The 6,242-nt window shown below is 38.3% G+C and overlaps 1 protein-coding gene across 1 annotated transcript in view; it reads right to left on the bottom strand.

Annotated features, from left to right (window-relative positions):
* Positions 1–1,062: 1,062 nt before the first annotated feature.
* Positions 1,063–6,242, bottom strand: part of CCNDBP1 (cyclin D1 binding protein 1) — a 39,218-nt gene continuing 34,038 nt past the window's right edge. The window contains exons 12-13 of the transcript XR_006961299.1: positions 1,397–1,574; positions 1,063–1,097 (exon numbers count right to left, since the gene is read on the bottom strand). The gene's annotated coding sequence lies outside the window, so the exon portion shown is untranslated. The remainder of the gene's footprint in view (positions 1,098–1,396; positions 1,575–6,242) is intronic.

The following is a 6,242-nucleotide window of genomic DNA, read 5'->3' on the forward strand; positions in this document are numbered from 1 at the left end:
CTCATCATGAGACAAATGCAAATCAAAACTACACTGAGATATTAAAAGTAGAAATACCACACAACCCAGTCTACTACTGGTTATTTAACCAAAGAAAATGAAAACACTAGTTCAAAAACATATGAACCCCTATGTTTGTTTGTTTAGTGAAATAAGTCATATAGAGAAAGACAAATTCTATGTGATTTCACTTATATGTGGAATCTAAGAACAAACAGACAAAAGAGACAGACCCACAGAAAACAGACTGATGGTTGCCAGAGGGGAGGGAGTGGAGAAGTGGGTAAAATGGGTGATGGGGAGTGGGAGGTACAGGCTTCCAGTTATGGAATGAATAAGTCATGGGAATAAAAGGCACAGCATAGGGAATATAGTCAATGGTACTGTAATAGCGTCATATAGTGACAGATGGGTAACTACACTTGTGGTGAGCATAGCATAATGTAAAGACTTGTCTAATCCCTATGTTGTACACCCGAAACTAATGTGTGTCAACTTTTTATTTTTCAAAAAAACCCTCTACATTGAGATATTACATTACATCCATTAGGATGGCTATTTAAAAAAACAACAACAAACAAACAGAAAATAACAAGTATTGGTGGGAATTGAGAAGTTGTTGGTAGGATTGTAAAATGATGCAACCACTTTGGAAAACAGTATGGCAGTTACTCAAAAAGTTTAAAATAGAACTACCATATGATCCAGCAATCCCATTTTGGGTATATTTTCAAAAAAATTGAATGCAGGGTCTCAAAGAGATACTTGCACACCCATATCCACAGCACTATTCACAATAGCCAGGAGGAAGAAGCAACCCAAATGTCCATCACAGGATGAATGGATAATCAAAATTTGGTATATACATACAATGGAATATTCATCCCTAAAAGGGAAGGGAATCCTGTCACATGCTACAACATGGATGAACCTTGAGGACATTATGTTAAGTGAAATAAGCCAGTCATAAAGGGATAAATACTGTATGATTCCACTTACATGAAGTATCTAAATTAGTCAAATTAATGATATAGAAAGTAGAATGATACTTACCAGAGCCTGAGGGGAGGGAGTATGAGGGAGTTCAAGTTTCAATTCTGCAAGATGAAAAGGTTTTGGAGATCTCTTTCACAACAATGTAAACATACTTAACACTACTGAATTGTATACTTAAAAATGGTTAAGATGATAAATGTTATGGTATGCGTTTTCTACCACAATAAAAAAAATTTTAACCATCCTTTACTGTTTCAACGTTTACAACTTTATTAGATAAATAATAATAGCATCCATAACAATGTCAGCAGGACTAAAAATCTCCATTAATTGAGTGCCTAAAAACAAACAAGCAAAACTGGGTTTCAGTCTTTGTAAGCATTGGTCTGTTTCCTATTACCTTTACTCCTGGAGTAGAGTCCTTCAGGGGTCCTGATTGAAAACCTGGGGTATTTATTGAAGCCCTTCATCCTGGTGGCCCTGGAACTCCAATTTATATCCTCCAGCCCTGCGAGATTGCCAGAAGGTCTGCTCAGATTCTCAGGCTGTCATCCGCCAATTGTGAATCAGCAAATGTCCTAAAGGGAAAAGTGGCACTCTGTCAGGCTTACCTCTCTGTGCTTCTCTTCTCCATGAGATCTTGATCCCTCAAATCCTTGATGCCTTGATGCCTTCAGGCAGATATGTGAAATATTTTATTCAGTTTTTCTGGTTATTATCAACAGGGGCTATAGTATCAAACTAGTTTGCTCTATCTAGAAGAAGAAATCCTTGAGAGGTATTAAAAGAGGCCTGAATAGAGAGAACTTCCTAGTGGTAGTTTGGATTATAGGCTAATAATGAAGTCGAATGTATGTATGGGACCTGAGCTGGACCTGACCTATGTTTGAGTCCAGTCTTTACCACAAACTGTGAAATCTTGGGAAATCAGATCCTGGGAGGCTCAGAGATAAACTTCTAGTGTGTGGACACCATGTTTACAGACAGATTGTAATGTGCATTTTTAGTCTCATTTTTGCTATTTTATCTCCATCTCTATTCATCTTTTGCATCATTTTAATATATGCTCTTCTTTTAAAGTTTATTTATTTATTCGAGAGAAAGAGAGAGGGAGAGAGCAGGGGAGGGGCAGAGAGAGATGGAGAGAAAGAGAATCCCAAGCAGCCTACATGCTGTCAGCACAGAACCTGCTTGGGATTCTTCCTCTCTCTCTGCCCCTTCCCAGCTTGTACTCTTTCTGTCCCTCAAAGTAAATAAATAAAGACTTTTTAAAAAAGTGTTTTAAAAGTCAGAGGTATAACTGACTGAGCTACCCAGGTACCCCAATATATGTTCTTTTTTTAAGTAGGCTACATGGCCAACATGGGGGCTTAAACTCATGACCCTGAGATTGAGAGTCAGATGCTCCACCAGTTGAGCCAGGCAAGTGCCCCTAAGTTCTTTTTTTTTTTTTTTAAGTAAGTTTCATGCCCAATGTGGGGCTTGAACTCACGACTCTAAGATCAAGAGTCACATGTTCTACTAACTGAGCCAGTCAGGCACCACAATATATGCTCTTCTGAAACATCATGTTTCACTGTTAGTCATCTTAAATTCTTTCTGGAAGGAGGCAGTATGTTAATTGATTTACTCATTAATTCATTCATTAAAATAAATATGTTTACTCCCTGGACCTGTTTCCTCACCAATAAAACAGGAATAATGATCTCTTACTTAGTTTGCACAATTGAAGTTTCAGATCATATGAGATAATGTATGTAAAAATGCTTTGTAAAGCAATGTACCAGCATCATTAATTTATTTGAAAGTGGGAGTCCTGTTGAATATCTTTTCTTCCTTGCCCCCTGTAACCCAAACATTAGTGTGTCTTACCAATTTCATGTCCTGCATTTCTGTCAAATCAGTCCACCTCTATGTTCGCCATCACTCCACCGACCAGGCCACCATCATCTCTCACTTAAATCATTATGGCAGACTCTTACTGGTCCTCTCTTTTCCACTTTGACCCCCAGCCAGCGTGGTATTTTATTTTATTTTTTAAATCCATTTTAAAAATACTTTTATTTATTTTTGAGAGAAAGAGAGACAGTGCAAGCAGGGGAGGGGCAGAAAGAGAGGGAGACAGAATCTTAAGCAGGGGCTTGAAATTGTGAACTGTGAGATAATGACTTGAGCTGAAGTCAGGAAGCTTAACTGACTGAGCCACCTAGGAGCCCCAGAGTGGTATTTTAAGAAATGCTAATGTAATTGTTACTCCATTGCTTAAAGTCCCATTTGTTAACTTCCCAGAACTCTGAGGATAAAATTCAAAATCCTTAACTCAACTCTGCAAAATTCAGCCCTTGCCTTACTTCTCATCACAGGCTTTGCTCCATCCAGTCCCTTGACCTTCCTTTGATTGCTCCTTCCCTTAGGGCTTTTGCATATGCTGTTCTCTTTCCTCCCATACCGTCCCACCCCTTGCCCCATTGCCTAGCTATCTTTCCTGTTTCTTGGCTTAAATTTGCTTTGTCAGGGAAACCTCCCTGGACCTCCACACCTAGGTCATAGAACTTGGAACTTTTCTATTATAGCAGTTATCACAATGGCAAGCAAATAATTAACAGTATAAGCACTTAACACTGTTTCCTCCTGCTGGAATATAAGCTCCTTGTTGGTAAAGACACATCTATCTAATTTATTACTGTATTACCAGTGTCTATTACAGTTCCTGATGAACAATAGTGTTCAATAAATGTTTGTATCATGAATGAATAAATGAATCCTTCTTGGGTATACACTGGCCACTTTGTTTTTCTGCCAGAGGCTGGGAAGTTGAAAGGTGTGGATGTAGTGGGAAGCAGGACTGAACTTTCTGGTCACTCATGCCTCCATCTTCCTCGCATCTCCCATTCTCCTTTCCCCCGCTCAACCAAAACATAGCAATATGTCACAGGCTCCCCCAAAATGCTCCAACTGAAATACTGCCAGAAAGTGGGTGTTTGTGGAGTTCCCTGGGAATTGTATCAGGAGAGATTATCTCTATTAGTACCAAAAGTGAAACAAATTCAAAAAGGGATACCAGCCCATGACTCCCCCATTGCCCTCCCAGAGCCAGAGGACTCACTGTGGTGAAAACAGTCTTTCAGTCTGTCTTTTGGAAAGAAAACAGCCTTTTCTTTCTCTTGCAAGTTTTTGTTATTTTTCAAATAATTACAATACATTGTTGTGGTATAAAGATACTAAATGTGAGAAGTGAGATGATTCATATTCAGAAATACCAAATAAAAGCTGTGCTGTCTAGTTAACAATAGGTTTACAACCTATTGGAAATATGTATCACTCCCTCTCCGGCTGGCGCGCGTGCACGCGCGCGCACACACACACACACACACACACACACACACACACTGGAGTCCCAAACCCTTAGATACCTCACTTCCTGGTTCTCCTTACTGTCTCCATTTCAGGAGCTTATTTTTCACGGGCTTTGCAATGAGCATGCGCCAAATAACTGAGGTCTCTGCATCACCTCAAGAAACGTACCTTTGCTCCCATTAAACTACTTTTTGCCTTACATGGGCATAGGCGACTTCCTGGTAAGGCTGTAACCTCTGTTGTACTCAGCCAATGAGGAATCAGGGGAGGGACTTGCATGGTAGGAGATAAATTGCCTGCTGTAACCACCCCTAGTGTGCCTGTCCATCAGACACCCCTCTTGCAAGAATGTTGATTAAAGCCTCCCTTCACTGTGCTCCGAGTCTCCTCTCCCTCCTTTGACTGGGTCAGTGGGCTTATTTCTTACACTAAAGGGTATACAGAAAGCCTTACACCCAGGCACTAAATTGCCCTACACCAAAGCAATAGCTTTCCAGAAATATTCTACATAAACACAAACAAATTCATATACATTCTCCCCCCACACCATTTATGCAAAGCTAGTATATTATTCACACCTTGCTTTTTGCATTTAATGGTATAACTTGGAGATGGTTCCATATTAATTCATGTAGAGCCAGTTCATTCTTTTTCACATTTGCATGGTTGTCTATTGAATATATCTATCTAGTACCTTATTTATGGACGTTTATATAGTTTCTGATATCTTGCTATTGTAACTACCAGTACAATCAATATATTTCTATAAATTTCATTTTACATGTTTGGTTATTTGCATTAGAATATGTAGAAGTGAAATAGCTGACTCAAAAATATAGACACTTAAGGTTTTGGTAGATATTACTTAATTTCCCTCTATAAAGCTGAATCAATTTACATTCTTGCTAGGATTATAAGAGAATAACACTTTCCCACACCATCACTAACTCAGAAAGTTGTCAAACTATTTTATCTTTGCCAATCTGATAGGTGAAAGAAATGATATCCCAGGGTAGTTTTATTTTTTATTTATATTAAATAAGGGTGGACATATTTTTATGTATTTAAGAGAGACATTTGAATTTCCTTTTTTGTGAATGGTCCATCATATCCTTCACCCATTTTTCTATTGGTTTGTTGTTCTTGACTTATTGATTTGCAGGTACCTTTTACATTAAGGAAAGTAACACTTTGTGGTACAAGTTTCAAACATTTCTCCCAGTTCATTGTTCTAACATTCTCCCAGTTCTCCCAGGTCATTGTTCATATATTCTAACTTCGTTTATATTAATTTTTTAAGTTTATTTATTTTGATAGAAAGAGAGTGAAGGGAGGAGGAACAGAGAGAGAGGGAAACAGAGAATTCCAAGCAGACTCTGCACTATCAGTGTGGAGCCTGACGCAGGGCTCGAACTCACAAACCGTGAGATCATGATCTGAGCCAAAACCAAAAGTCAGATGTTCAAACAAATGAGCCACCCAGGCTCTCCTAACTTTGTTTATGAGTTTTTCCAACTAACAAAATTATAAGGAATGAAATTTATCTATTTTTTCTTTATGGCTTCTGGGGTTTGTGTTATATTTTAAAAGGCATTCCCCAGGCTGACTTAAAAGTAAGTGTCTTATCTTTCCTTTCAGTACTTTTAGGATTTAATTTTTTACATTTAGAGTTTTGATTCATCTGGAATTCAGTTTGGTATATGGTGCAAGGTAGGAAACCAACTTTATTCTGCAAGCTTTTTGTACCCAAATAAGTTACTAGTGAATCCTTATCTTCCCAATGATTCAAAGTGCCACATTTAGCTCATACTTAATGCATACATTTTGGTTGATGTGCTTTCTCAAGTGAAGTGATGTCATACTATGTTGTAGTATCTAGGAATCCTGGT

Source organism: Lynx rufus, unplaced genomic scaffold (genome assembly GCF_022079265.1).
Source record: "Lynx rufus isolate CCGP_SWC_20201006 ecotype Redwood Valley unplaced genomic scaffold, mLynRuf1.p SCAF_13, whole genome shotgun sequence".
NCBI lineage: Eukaryota > Metazoa > Chordata > Mammalia > Carnivora > Felidae > Lynx > Lynx rufus.